A 15,949-nucleotide genomic window follows, 5' to 3' on the forward strand; every position below is an offset into this window, starting at 1 on the left:
ATATTGTTCAAGATGCATTCTGATTTGGGAGGCCCTCCTGGGTGCCATTGCTGTTGATCCACAGGTCATATGTGTAGTAGTAAGGCTTCCCATCCCACTACTAAGAATATTGCTTGGCAAATAATAGACACTCAATAAACATTTGCAAATAAATGGATGAATCAATCAATAAATGAATCTCAGTCAATTCTAATTTTCAACTTCCTTTTAATATTGCCTCTTAGATGCATGAATTACTGAGTTTAGTTATACAAAAAAGATTGGTAATTATACCAGACCAGCAAGTACTAAAATGTATAATTTTTCCAGCAAAAAAAAAGAAATAGTACTTTCTATTATAGAAACAATAGAATTACAATATGTAATGTCATTACTTTATTCAAAACCGGAAAAGAGAGCCAGAAAATCAAGTTCAAGAAGTCACATGATATGGTTTAAAAAAACAGTTGGGGGAGGACGGTGGTTATGTATGACATACCTGGGGTCATATCTACATACTCACTTTGTTTGCTGTGTAGCCTTCAGAAGTCCTTTCACTAACCCTCAGGATTCTCATCAAAAAGTTAAGGAGAACATAGTCTTGAACTTAAATGTCTGCACACTTGTATTTCTGCAGGGTAGATAGCTACAAGTAGAATTGTGGCAAACTGCAAAAACATTTTAAATCTCGATGTAAGTGTCAAACTATCCTTCACAATAAGTTATTTTGTTATTATTTTCATTAATAACAACAGAGGTTAGACTAGATATTATTGGCTGCTTACTCAGAATCCATTGCCTTCCCCAGTAGCCAGAATGACTTCTGTCTAAAAATAGACCTTAAATTGGGGTGCTTACCCCTCCTCTTGCAAACTGTTTTTTAAAGAACTTTGACCCCACCTCTTCCCCAGTTCAGCGACCTGGTTCACATAAACCAATCAGTACATTGTATTCTTTTGGCCACAATAATTAAGTATTTGTTTTAAGCAATCCAGTCAGAGTCAATTTCAGGACTCTAACTAGGGATACTTGGGGAAAGTTCTCTTTATTTCCTTGTAGCTGGTGATTGATGTGTAGATGTGAGGCCCGGAAGTGCAGCAACAGATCTGTCCTCATTGAGGAACCCAGTCACAGGGTGAGGCTGGTGCTATGAAACCAAGTGGAGGGGTGGAACTGAGCCAGGCATGAAACAGTCCTATCCTGAAGGCTGATCTGTGGCAGGACTTCCACTTCCATTAAGCCAGCTGAAGTGTGTTTTCAGACATACATCTCTATAATTCCTCTCTTTTGTTCTGCTATTTTTTCCCAATCCTCTTGAATGTAAGGATACCCAGGGGAAAAAATCTTCTAAGAAACTCACCCTCCCAAATACCCCTAAAAGATCTGGTCACTTGAGTTGCTCTTTGGTCCTCACATCGCATCTTCCACTATGTTCAGTTTTCCACAAAAGTGCTTATCAATTGCTCAGGTGTGGAGATACTGTGCCAAATCCCATTTTAATTTTATTTTCCTTGACTCCCTTTAAAGGAGAGGCAGTTTCTCTCTTGTTGTTGGCGTCAATACACCATAGCTTTGTCACAGTCTGGCTCATGACTCAATTTTGAGCCCAAGCCAAAGGGAAAACTTCTTTTGTGTCCAAGTGATTTAGATGCTGTTGCTAATAAAATAAAATTTAGAGAGCCTGAAAACAGAGCTTGGCTTCTGAGTCATCATGGAGCCAGCCAGTCTCTCCTACACATAAAGAAAAGAATTATTAAGGTCCAGGGAACAAGACAGCACTTAAGATGCAGAAGGGATGGAAAAGTTCTGTTAGAAAATGGCATCTTAGATTCTTGGCATGAGTGTGTCCAGGCAGGTCACTGCTCAGGCAAGGCCAATGCATCCCATAGCACAAATGAGAGCAAAGCACAGGCACAAGCGATGGTGGATGAAACTTGGCCTAGAAAGCAGAATGCAAAGGCTTGAAGGTATTCATCTGGTGTGGCACCATGTACCAGTGGTTTGTCAGTGGCTGCTCTGTAGGGCTCACTGCTGTGTAGAGCTGATCTTGGTGTGTCTGCCACTTTTTTTTCTTCCTTTTCCTGCCATCTTTCCCTAGCCAATGTGTTTTCAGACACAATACAGGGGCAACATGAATCCAAAGATATATTGTAGCTGGATTTGAGAACATAATGTGGTGCAGACTGTGTAAATACAAAGCATCTCTACTTGTTTTCAAACCAGGAATCATTTTTCAGGTGTCTGGAAAACAATCTTCTTAAATATTTTTTGAATCTATCAATGTCTCTCAGTATATTGTTTTATCTTGTTAGTTGCAATAGCCAGATTCCTAGGTGGCCCCAATAATCCTCAACTCCTGGTACATTTGCACACTGGCATCGTACCCTTGCACACACGACTGTTGATGACTGACTCTTAGTTTCTCTGGAGGTGGGAAGCCACGAGAACACAGATTTATAACCAAGAAAGTAAATCCAGAGCCACTAGAGAAGGTGTCATCCTTTTACTACGGCCAAGCCTAAAGAAAATTCCTAGCCCCTTGCAAGGTTCAGAACATGACTGAGAATCCTAGAAAGCTGGGAAATGGGCACAAAATTAATCGCATAACAAGATCTTACATTTTAGCTCAATGAAAGAAATAAGCTGTGAGAAAGATGGAAGAATGGCTTTTGTGATTTAGGTTCAGTTGGTTTTTCTGTTTGTATATGCATGCACTCCATTCACACAGTGGGTGTTTAATGTATGGTAGAGCTCTTATGTGGATGTAATTTCTTCAAATGACTTTGTAGAAGGAAGATATGCTTCCTCATTATTTCGTGACATTTCCAGTAGGACAGAAAAAGGTGATATATGCCGTACAGCAAGATTCCATGGCTTAAATTACCTGTAGGAATTTATAAGCATTTTCAGAGATGCGTATGTTATTCATATTATAGAAAGGTTGTCTCTTGTACTGTAGAAAGGATACTTTATTTTTTTATTTCATTTTTAATTGGTTTTGGGAGAGAGAGAGAGAGAGAGAGAGAGAGAGAGAGACATGGATTTGTTGTTCCACTTATTTATGGTTGATTCTCATATGTGCCCTGACTGGGGGTTAAACCCACAACCTTGGCATATCAGGATGGCATTCAAATTGACTGAGCTACCTGGCCAGGTATAAAAGATACTTTAACCAAACATTGATTCAAGTGCTTATTTTGCCAACCATGGAAGAGTATACTTTTGGTATACTCTTAACTTTATTTGAAACCCAGCTTTTACAAAAGTAAAATAGGATTCTTTCAAGAAATAGTTTGAAATTTCTTGACTAGGTTTAATATCCTGAGATTCTGTTTTTGTTATACCATAGCTCTTTCAGCCACAGAGCCTCTGTATACAATTACAGCAAGAGAAAGACCCCCTCAGCCCTTACTGATTATACCCTTAGCACATTGAGTTCTAATAGAGTGAAAACAGCCTGGTGCAAGGATGATTCCAGGGTGATAAAAAGAGTCTGGAAACAGTATTTTTTCCCCTTAAGTCAACAGTACAAGTTTTGTGTCAAGAGTTCCTGTGTTGCTAAGGACAGTCAGAAATTTTAAGTGACTTGCCCTTAAAAGCATGCATGGCTGTTTCATCCAAGTGAAATGGATCCAGAGATGAAAGTCTCATCTTTTTAATAGTCACAAATCCAAATTAAGGAGAAGTGTCTGCAAAAGCCTTTGATTATAGATCATAAACTCTCCAGCTTATATCAGATACTGTAAAATTGCTCCATGACAAATGAAATGCCCAGGCACTAAATATATCTCTTAAGCACCTTGAAGTTTGGGTACGTTTATCTCTGAGATACAATAGTACTTCTGCAGGTCTCAGGTACAAGGTCAGGAATGCTGGTTCTGCTGGTTTTGAATGTATCACATACCAGCCCATTATTTGAGGATATAGGCAGAGGCTTCAAGCAAATACACAGACTATATTTCATGTGGAAACTTCAGAAGCCAATAGACCAGCCATATTTAGAAATAATGATAGACGAGACCCAGCGTGAGCATGCATGGCTCAAAAACCACAGGGACCCAACGGGATTCAGCTTTGTAACAATAGCTTGCATCTGTGTAGTGTTTTGTAGTGTTTCAAAGAACTTTCACATATAGTACCTCATTTGATCTTCACAGCAACATTGTGAAGCTGGCAAGGCAGGAATTATTATCCTCATTTTATAGAACAGGAAACTAGACTCAGAGAGGTTAAGTGACTTGACCAAGGTCATCCAGGTGGCATGCAACAGAATCACAGGATTTGAATATACACCTTCTGACTTTAAGTTCAATATTTGTTCCATTACAACAAGCAAACAGAAGCCGATAATGCCTATTCAGCTACACTGTTGGCCACTTCTGGTTCTGAAAGTCTGTACTATGGAGTCAGGCAAGAAAATGTAGTAGGCATTTGACAACATTGTTTTTCTCTTCTCTTCCTATTTCCAGCTGCCTATAAAACAGGTAGATTTTGACAAAAAGAGTGGCAACATATCTCAGTTGGATGGCTAATATGAGAGGTTTCCCCAAGAAAAGATTTAGGTATACAAAAAGGAGAGAAAGCAGAGAACCACTGGATACTGAAATATGAGAATGGCAGCCAGTGAAAAAGAGCAAGTTGATAGTAAGTGGAAACTGAAATATTGAAAACATACCTTTTGATGTTACATTCTGAGTCAGTGAACATCTGCCTTACCCTCCTCCCATCCTTTCTCTAACCATTTGTCATTTAGTGATGTTTCTGCCTATCTTCTTGCTGCTTCTTGGCTGTTGAGGACCCTAAGGTCTATTTCTCTTTCTTCCAGTAAATGAGTTAAGTATTGCCCAACCCCCTCCCCCTTCAAGTGACCAATCTTTCCTCTTACTCCCTCAAAGTGCACCTCGGTATACTGCTAGGCAAATGAGCCAATCCATTCTAAAAGTGATATACGAAACATAGTCTTCCAGGTCGTGTGCTGATATCCTAAAGAAAAATGCCAAGTCTAAGCTGACTATGGCAGATCACCATCATGGATACTGACCTTCCTTATTCTTACTCCTTCCACATGCACCATCAGTGCATCTCAGAACTTCTCCAACTGAGCTCAGTCAGGATATCAGATTACTTCTTTTCTAGGTGTTTTAGGTGGCTGCTAAACAATTAATCAGAAGAGGCAAGAGAGATGGGGCCTATGTAACTTTCTTGTTCACCCAAATATCTTATAGGTGGGGCAGGTAGAAAATTTTCCCATAATCCCTTTCCCACCCAAATCCCAAACCACACATTTGACCTAGAAGCAGCAGCAGTTGTAGGCTTTATTTTTCTTAGTCTCATTTTAGTCCATCTTGATTAAGTATATTCAGAAGCACTGAAAGAATACCTTGCCACCCATGTGTGAGACTGAGAACTCCAAATCTTGCATGTAAAAAATTAGAAATCTGTGAATCACTCAAATAACTATTTTGTTTTTAATACTTTTTTTCTTCCAGCAATTCTAACTCTCGCGACCTAAATCAAAATGCTAAGCAGGGCAATGAGAGGGATAACTAATTGTTTCAATCAGTGACCTCAGCCTTACTACCTCCCATTTTCTTGGATTTTTTTCAGAAATTGAGAGGAAAACTCTTCCTCTACATTTGGTTTGTTGGAGGCTAATGAGAGGTCATAGATGTGTGTGTTTGGTAATTTCTTGCCTCCTCTGTGTAGTAAAAGTCATGCAGACATTGCTCTGACTTTGCACAATGAATCTCTGGCATCTAAAAAACTCAGGCCCAGATAATGAGGAAGTTTGGTTGAGATAATCAATAAAAGACTCCCGATTTCACCTTGCATCCAGGATGGCAATTCGTAAATGCATTCTCTGAGGGTATTGGAAATTGAATTAGGCCTCCTTACAGGAAGGAGCGATGCCGATTCTCCTGCCAGGACTGCTTGCATTACATCTCCAAAGGGACTCGCTAGTGAGAGGCTTGCTCCTTCGAGGTGCTTTGTATTACGATATGAACAGGTACCCAGGGAGGCAAGGAACAGAAATACGGAAGGAAATACATTTAATAAAAAAAAAAAAAAAAGTGAATACATTCAATTGGAAAAGAACCTTATAAGAAGTCTGCATTCTGATTTACGGTGACTTGCAGGGAACAGTGGGAAGGAAGCAAGGCTGTATTTGTAAGTCTGTGCACTGAACGGTTCCAACGTAGACTGTGAATAAGCAAGAGAGGGCAGTGTTGGCACATCTAAAGCAGGTTGTGGAGGCTTATGGACTGAACCACGAGAGATATTTTTTTTGTTCAAAATTTATGAATTCTTATTGTTGTTTGTCTCAGCACCCCCCCCCCAATTTTGCTTGGAAGTTTTTCCTGACCCCCATCACATAAGAAACCCTAAAGTAATCTCTAGCCAAAAATGTAGCCAAGATTTAACTGTGATGACCGTAGCTGAGAATGGAAAGGAAACCAAACCTAGGAAAGGAAAGAAAAACATGATAATTACTTGTAACTAAATGGAATCATTTCAATCAAAAGCATTTTTTTTTAAACGAATAAACTTGCTTCTTTGCTTGATTTTAGCTTTTGCGAGAAGATCAAAGAGATTTATGACCTGTGTCTCTTCAAGCCTGACGCCAGAAATGAACATGTTCTTGTTAATAGTCATTTTCTCGTCAAAAGGAGGCTTTTATGCAGACAATGTGCATTGCTTTCATAGCTTGCATATTGGCAAAATTTTTTATTAGAAGCTGCATGGCTTGTCTTAGGGGGTGATGTGTTATATGTTGGAAACATTTAATTGCTTTTATGTTTCAAATGTACATGGCCTGTCTATATTTCGACTTTCAAAATCCTGCCTATTTTTGTTGAAGTAGGAGATTCACTGACACAGCGAAAGGTTCAACAGACAAAGGTCAATCTCTAGTCATTTGGGTGTTTTAAGCCTGATGATGTCAGGGGATGACAATTTATTGGGAGTTTAAATTTTGCACATTTTAGTACAGTCATCTTTACGCTGAGACTCCAAGGGGTGATTCTTGTGGAGACTTTCACAATTATCTGCTACATCTAAGCAACAAAGTACAAAAAGCTGAATAACAAAAAAATAAAATAAATAAATATAAATCCTTCTTACCCTTTCAGTAACAGGATGTTTTGTTCCTTTTCAGTGAATGGCTTCTGTTTGTTTGTTTGTTGAGTACATCTGCCCCTTTCTGGGTTTGAGTGTATACTTAGACACACAAAGAAATGAACAAGTAGAAATGACAGAGAAGTTCAGTTAAACAACCAGCTTGAATTTTTGTCACAAAATTAACCAATGGACCAATTGTATGGGACATTTTATAACTGCAGGCAAAGTAATTGCATATATTTGGGGATATTTTTAGTTTGACTTTAAAGCTAAGATGATGCCAACACATAATATCACCTATGGGTCTCAAGTCACTGCAGACTGGCTTATGCACCCACCTATACATCAGGGGTGGCCTGCATCCATTGTAACTTTTCAACCTTATGTTACTGGAGAGACCATTCTTCCAAATTGACTGCTTTCTTTTTTAAAAAAAAATATCTTTTTTTTTACATTTATGATACTACACACTCCCAATTTCTTTTCAACTTTCTGGCCACTTTTGCTTAGCTTCTTTCTGTTCCTGCTTTTTTCTCCAGCATCTAGAAATTAGAATTCCATCAGTATCCTTCCTGGGTGCTTCTCTTCTACAATTCTCCCTAGGTGACTCCATACCATTAAATGATGTTGGCAAGGCTCAGGACATGCTACCCCAAAATATGGCACCTTGGCACACTGAATATTTTAACTTGAAGGAATTTGATAAATGGCAGGTGCAAAAAAACCCTCTGACCTCTTCCATCTCCCCTGAAGTAGGTCATGAGATCCTCAGGTAAAAGGTGCCCTTCTTATACCTGGAGGAAAGGAAGGTCATTATATCAGAAGGTGGAGGAATGCCCAGAGGAATCTGGAAAAATAAGGCTTGCTACATTGCCTTCAGTTTACTACCCTTAGCTCATAATCTTTCTCCTATCACACTTTCTTACAACTTTCCACTCTCCACCAAACCTAGTTTTATACCAGTATCTAAAAATGCTTACCTGATGCTGTAACGTGGATGGCTTACAGACATCTCAAAATTAAGAGGAGCCAAATGACATTCTCAATTTTTCTTTTCCCCATACATTTTTTCCCCAAACTTATCCAGAAAGGCTACCATTATTCAGCTGTCAACTCAGTTTGATTTCTCTTTCTCATCACCCAGCTCTATACATCTTCATGTCCTCACGTGTGTCTGCATACATGTGTTTCAAATTAATATAATAAATAAATATGTTTCACCACCACCGGCTTTCACCCAGACTCTTGCAAGTTTCCTAACCATTCTCCCTGTTCACATTCTTAGCTTTTGCAATCCATTCATTGTATAACAATCAGTCATCATTTTAGATAGTTGTCTGATCATTTTGCATCCCTGCTTATAATTGTTAGGCAGTTTCCCTTTCAGTTTGATTTATATTTTACCTACATACCTTGGTCCACAAGGTCCTTGCTTCCTTTCCAACTCCATCCCATGCCTCTGCTTCAGGTTCACTCTGCTACAACTCCTGGGACTTCCTCTGAACACACTTGCTAAATTCTTTTCTAACTCAGGGTTTCTGATGATACTATTCCTCTTTGGTCTTCCCTGGACTGGCTTCCTCTCAACTTTCATGTGTAAGCTTCATGTCAATGCCTCACTACCTTTGATCAAGGAACATCACTATCTCACTCCTTAATTTTCTCTCTATCATTGTCCTATGTTGTTTGCTCTCATAACACAATGCAGGAGAACAAAGACAGTCTTTTTTTTTTCCACCAAGTATTCATACAGTGTCTAACAGTGCCTGGTACATATTAGATCCTCAATACATAAGCATTGAAGGAAGTGGTTTTAAAAGGAAAGAAGGTTGGGTAAATCTTTCATTACCAGTGAAATGGCTACTTTTGAAGGTGGGCTTATAAAGGGTAAATTTTCTTAATAAACTAAAAAGGCCTCTCTTCCAGTCTCACACGTAGCTTTATGTAAAGAACAAAGTGGCTTTTGTGATTTGTAGGTACTTTAACATATAAACTGTTCTCTCTTTGTCAAGTCTGAACTATCTGCTTGTGATATGGGGAAAGCAAATGTCACTTGAAGATATTATCTGTCCCCAAGATCATGGCAGTTATTCTTAATGCATTGCAAATTTCTGCCTGAAAACGTTTAATGTGTCAGTGCAAATATTATATTTAGTTAATTCTACAATGAAGTTATTGATTCAAAACCACCTGTATAATGTAACAGAAACAATCATTTATATATATATATATATTCCTAGGTATGTGCCCTGACCAGGAATTGAACCACTGACCTTTTGATTCGCAAGCCAGTGTTCAAGCCACTGAGCCACACCAACCAGGGCCACCACCCCCCTTTTTTTTCTTAAATGTACTTTCTGGTCCTGCTAAATATCCTGCACAGAAATCCTGTATATATGTCTGACAACAGCTCTTTTGAGACTAAGACTGTGCCTACAGTTTTCTGTAGCTGCCTCTTAGTGGGATGGTCTTACTCACTTATATAGCCTAACATTTTTAAATGCCTCACTGACAGCAAGAAATTATCAGAGCTAGAAAAATCCAAAATGAAATAAAATGCAACAAGGAATAAAACCTAGAATTGTTCCAAACCATGAAGCCTTCAGAATGAATCATAAAAGTTCAAAAGAAAATAAAGGTTGGGGGCTGTTATACTTTGTGATTTGCGTTATACCACTCTGGACACTAATGTTTCCATCATTGTCTGGGTTGTACTGTAGATTTTTTGCAAAACCTATAATATGTGGCTTTCTATTTTCCTCTAATGGAAAATACGAGCTTATATTAGGAACTTACTTATATTAAGTAAAATTTAACTAGGAAAAAACACAGAATAAAGATAGAAAGAAATTATGATGTTGAAGTTCCTAATCAAGTCAATTAAAAATATTTTAGTCTGAATTTCAACATTATACACCCATTAAATAGCTAATACATTGAGTGAGCCTTTTCACATTATAAAATAACATCAAAACACTATGGGACACTGAAATAAACAGATACAAGACAGTATCTTTTATTCTGAACACATTATATCAATCTGTGAAAGCAGAATACATTGAAAATCAAAATGTTAAAGTATGACTAATTGGTGAGTCTTTACTTAAATCTGGGCCAGGCCTTGCTCTCTGGAAGGAGGTGAGAAACAATGTATAGCGTCAAAAATATGAGAGGAAGAAGAGAGCAAGGGACCAGTATGTGCCCTGCTCATTCAGAACGTTTCAAATCCACAGATACCAGTGAGTTTAAGGGTAAATGCCTGCCTGCTATTTTCCATGTTAAGTGGGTTGACATTCCATAGATTGACATTCTTGGTCCGGCTCCCTAATTGGAACCCTCAGAGCTTTCCAATCTTATTTTCCACCATGCCTTTGCACAGATCATGCTCTTCCTCAGCGTCCTGAAGACAACTGCACCTCCCCTCTGCTTTCACTCGCATGATTGCTCCCGTCTTGGACACCTGCCTCCTCTTGCTATTGTGTACCCATATCTGACCTGTTCACTGTAGCCCAGAGGACAGCTCTTCTCCTTTAATCACACTTTTCCCCTGGCCATTTTATTTAGAGTCAAAATCTTTCTCTTTTGAATTTCTATAGAATAATTATATATATAGTTCAATGCACATTCAGTCACACACTGTCTCTTGACATGTCCCCTACTATTATCTTGAACTCATATTTACATTCTGAACTATTATTTTCACATACTTTTCACAAATTTACATTTTGATATTAAAATTGCATTGAAGATCTTGATGCCAAAAGTCCATGACTAATATTTATTTTGTAATTTTCATAAAATTCATTACAGTATTTTGCAAACATTCATTTACAACTGTAAGCCCCCTCCCCCTTTTTAAAAGATATTATTTATTTTTAGAGAGGGGATAGGAGGAAGAAAGGGAGGGAGAGAAACATAGATGTGTGAGAGAGACATTGATCAGTTGCCTCTTACATGCCCATAGCCAGGGACCCGGCCTGCATCCCAGGCATGTGTCCTGACTGGGAATTGAACCGGCAACCTTTTGGTTCGCAGCCTAACACTCAATGTACTGAACCACCCCAGCCAGCCCCCCATGCCTTTTTTTTTTTCCCCATGCCTTTTTTTAATGCACCTCTTGGTCCTGATAAATTTCCTGCGTAAAAATCCTATAGAAAAAGCACTTTGCCTCAAACTCTTTGAACTTTGCATCAGGTAGAAAGAGATCATATTTTTCTTTTTTGGATTTGGTTTTTAAATTTGACTTTGGTATCCTTCCACCACCCCTATAATTCTAGCACTGTAGATTTCCTTGCTGGGTGAAAACCAGGGGTGGTGACACAGGAAGGGAAATGATTGGAGGTGAGAATGTGCTGTGATTCCTTGGCCTGCCATGGGGATTGTGTAGCAGTTGTCAACTCTCCTTTCTCCCAGTTTGTTTATCTTTCCTGGTTACCTTTACTTATTTGTGTTACAAAGCATGGATCTAATGGGCAGGAACAGATTTTAGCTTTGCTCCTCTTACGTTTTGTGTGTCTAGACACAGCAGTGCGGGGAATGCTCACACTCTCCTGGGTGAGGTGTCTCCTTGTCTCACTTAATGCATGAGGACAGGGGACCTGGAGAGGGTGTTCCCTAGGATGTCGAGAGTAAAACTGCAAGATTGGTGTTTTGCCGTTTTGTTTGAAAAGAACACAGACTTTATTACATAGTGAACACAAAAACATAATCCCCTCTTTAAAAAACACAGGGCAAAGAAATAAACTCCTCTAAATACAGACCAAGAGGGCTCCTTGATCCAACTGCGGGTGTCCCCAAATCTTCTCTCCTGACTTCAGTAGAAATACCATTCCAACTATCCTGCAGTTTCAGGAATGTAGGCACAAAAGGAACAAAAGGGGGCAGGTGGTGAGGCTTTACGAAACGTAAGAATTCTGTGGGGCTATGGTAATTCTGAAGTTAGGTGCCCTGGCCAGAGTGTCTCTGTCTCTGTCTCTCTCTCTCTGTCTGTCTCTTTCTCTCTCTCGTTTATGTTTTCAAGCCCTCCTACCACTGTTAGGCTCCTCTGGTTAGGATTTGTGTGAGCAGTGGGGTTTGACAGGTGCTGATCATCCGAGTTACAGAAAGGGAGCATATGAAAGGGTCTCTATAATGGCAAGAAATTACAGAGCAGCAATATTCAGTGTGATGCAGCACAAAATCCTCTCTGTGAGAGCTGAAAGTGTGCATCAAGCCAAAGCTTTGCCGGTCTGTGTGGGGCGGTCACCAGCTACCTTTAGTGATAACGTTGCTAGGATATGAAACTCCAAACACACTGTTAATGTGAAAATGGGCTTTTATACTTAAGGGGAAAAAAGGAAGAAAGAGAAGGAAAGAAAGGAAAGAAAAGTCAGGAAAACAGTCAGTCCCTGGTGCTTTTCCTGGGCATTAGAGGCACAGGATGACATCACCAGCAGCCTATCAGAGCTCTTCTGCTTTGTTCAGGTTCCGAAGCCATGTCATCATTGCCGATGTAGCCCAGAAATGAAAATAGAACCATCTCTAAATATACAACAATGAGAGTCAAGCTCTGCTGGAAAAGGATGAGAGAACCAAGAAAAATTCCTTAAATCATAGAGTCTTTCTTTCAGAAAGTATGCATAAATCGAGAATTTGGCTCCCGGAGCCACTAATCTTGATATTTAATTTAGCCTGCTTGACACTCTACAAACTGGCAGTGAAAGCTAATTAACACACAACTGAGATCAACACCCACTCACTCCAGTTTGCCCTGGCTGTGGGGCAGAGGCAGGCTGACTGGTCCATGAAGGCAGCAGTGGGATCATGGTTGCAGTGTCGAGGGGCCAGTCTGCATGGTTTGGGGCTGACATGGAGATGTGGGGCTACCCAGCAAGGTGGTTACGTGGCTGTCATTGTCGATACGTTTCACTTAGCTAAAAGCACAGTTTACAGTTCTTGAAGTTTGATTGATCTGTTGATAAACACTAATGTTTTCCAGTTGACAATTTCTCCATGTTAATTTCTTTAAGGCTGGCAGACCTGCCTGGCAGGGCCCTATAAATAGCATCAGTGTCATCATCCTTTTTAAGTTATTAATGAGCCATCGTGTTTCAAGGGGCTGGAATTTGGGGACAGGTTGTGCTTGACTGCGGTTTCTGACATTGATACGTTAGCATTTAAAACTTGGTTGAGATGAGAACATGCTTCTTAAAAAAATTGCAGCATGGGCCAAATAGATCCATAATAAAAGAGAGTTGTTTATAATTAGTGAGTAATTAAACTTTGAAGAGAGACGTAAACTGCCAAGCCCCTCCACGCAGCATGTCCTTTATGCTGGGGCCTTAGTATCATCCCCACCTCAACTGCAGCTGCCCTCTGCCTTTTTTTTTTTTTTTTTTGCTTCCTTTTTCTACACATACCCTGTTATCACGGAGATAAATGAATGCCTGACTGCCTGACTCTGGAAATCAGCATTGGCCCAGACTGTTCTGTCTGCCAACTAGTGACAGGGGACCAGAGCAGACTTCTCCAATTAGCAGAATCCCCTATCAGGCAGCTAGATGCACTGTGTTTATGTTTGCGGACAGCACACTGCAGCAGCTGAGCCTCTGGCTGAGGTCTCCTGACTAATAAATGTTAGTCTAAAGGCCAGACAAAGAAGCAGACAAGGTAGCACAATACCGTTGATGACGCTCTCTCAGTCTCGCTCTCCTCACCCCTGCGAGGTGGTTCAAATGAGCACCCAAAACATCATGCAGTGAGGTCGGTAGAGATGACTCGCATCATGGTGGCAGGACAGCTGGTCAGGTGCGTTGCTTCCCGATGGACATCAGTATGAATGGGACACGTGACCAAGCTGGGTTTGTTATTGTGAAACTCGGGTATTTCTCTAGTCTTGTAGTCTGGCAGTGCACAGAGATGACCCTTTGCAGGACCAGGATTTTCTATTTAAATGCTTGCCCTCAAATTTTTCTTCTAACTCTCTCTTTCCTTCACTTTGAACAACTACTTTCTAATTGCATTTATCTATTCTCTTCAGAGTTAATTCTGGGTTCCTGACTCATGCATGAATACATTCCTATTGTGGTTCCTATAAATATTTCAAGATAATTTAATAAATTTGTTCCCACCCAACATAATGCATTCAGAAGATCTTTCTCATAGATCTTTATTTCAGGAAACACAGGGGCCAACACTCTGTTGTTTCAATCCCAATATGTGTAGCCTGACAGCCTAGGAGTATGGCAATGCAAAAAATAACTTACACATTTTGTATCCATTAAGGAGATTTAGCTCAGCTGAACAAAAATTAAATAAGCTCTCAGTTTCTCTGCTGGGTCTACATACTTTTAATTTTTTTTTTTTTTTTAATTTTTGCAAGGGAACTCTACAAAAATAACTCAGGAAAAAAGCAAACCTAATAAAACAATTTTTAAATAATAATCTAACAAATTTATGTTCCATCCAAAGAATTTATGAAAACTTTGGGTTGGTACCTTTCTGTAAACCAGCAACTTTCAGTATATATTTATTAGCCATAAACTGGCACCAAAGAAACACATATCCAAGTTCAATGATCTTAATTATTTTTAGAAGCATTGAAACACATTTTTGAAAATAAAGGTTAATAATCTGTTCACAGTTATGATGAGAAATGGTATCATAAAACTGAGATTTGCTTCCTTATATAGGGAGATAATTTGAGATATTTAAGGAATAAATTCATATTAATGAAAGTTAGTAGATCCGAACATTACACAAGGCTTGATTAAAGTTGAGATGTGATTATAAAACAGTAGAAAAAGGAAAAACAGTGAAGAACCAATTGTATTCTGTTTTTCTTGGGTGGATTCTGAAGTGGCTTCAACAATAAGACTTGCTAGAAGAGCTGAGCGATGACAACATTATTGGGGTAGCGGTCTGCCCTTCCGGGGGGAACAAATGTGAAGAGGAAATGTACTGTACTAAGCTTATTTAAAGGAAAAGTAGACATATTCTCAGGTAGCCACTATCCATTGCTTAAGACCACTATCAGAACATTGTCCAAAATAACTATTGACAGAAGAAAGTGTGGAAAGGTGAAGAGGAGTGGAGTAGTTATATTTACTTGATCCAAAAAACTAACAACATAATTATACATGTGAATTTTATAAAAATCCCTTAAGAGTTAGGGGAAGAAATAGCATGTTGCCATAATTCAGAATAAAAAAGAGTCGTCGTCGTCGTCGTCGGCAGCCGTCCGTCTCGAGAGACGATGGTGTAGCTTCTTAAGAGTCTATCTGCACCGCCGAGAATGGTTGTGCAGTCCGACTCGGGAGTGACACGGTATCTGTCTCCTCCCGTGTTGAATCAACATCTTGCGATGAAGCTGGAGTGTCCTCTCCAGTGGAGCTGAAGCTACAGAGCCTGGGCAGGGTGATATGGAGGGTCTGCTGTTGCCCATGCAGCAGACCGCCCCCTCTCTTCGCAGCTGAAGGGTCCAAGGGAAAGACGGAGTCAATACAGCTTGGCTTCAGGTGCGCCGCAGGAGTTGCCGGTGTTGACTACAACGTCAAACCGCCTTAGGGACTCCGGCTCCGGATTTTCTGTCGGGGTTTACTCCCTTAGCCTTTCCCCTGAAGAGGTATGCCGCAAGGCAGCGGAGGTTTTTTGGAATCAGAGTTTTCCTTCTCTGATAAAAAAGAGTATATATTAGATAATGTATATGACTACAAATCCAGAGACCTGGTGACTTGCAGAAGTCAAATGTTCTGGATTGGTTTCATTGGTTATCTTTAAAATGGGTGACAAAATAGATAACCTCTATTATCATTGGTGAACTTGATATTGTATTATTTCATATTTAACTATTTTAGCATATATGAGGTCTGTC

General features: G+C 39.6%; 1 long non-coding RNA gene across 1 annotated transcript; it reads right to left on the bottom strand.

Annotated features, from left to right (window-relative positions):
• Positions 1-6,082: 6,082 nt before the first annotated feature.
• On the bottom strand, positions 6,083-8,719 carry LOC150002633 (uncharacterized). Its single transcript, XR_016512628.1, has 3 exons — positions 8,511-8,719; positions 7,102-7,197; positions 6,083-6,440 (listed from the first exon to the last, which is right to left on the bottom strand). It is a non-coding gene; the product is annotated as an uncharacterized LOC150002633 (long non-coding RNA).
• Positions 8,720-15,949: the final 7,230 nt, after the last annotated feature.

Source organism: Furipterus horrens, unplaced genomic scaffold, assembly GCF_987537825.1.
Source record: "Furipterus horrens unplaced genomic scaffold, mFurHor1.1.pri manual_scaffold_8, whole genome shotgun sequence".
NCBI lineage: Eukaryota > Metazoa > Chordata > Mammalia > Chiroptera > Furipteridae > Furipterus > Furipterus horrens.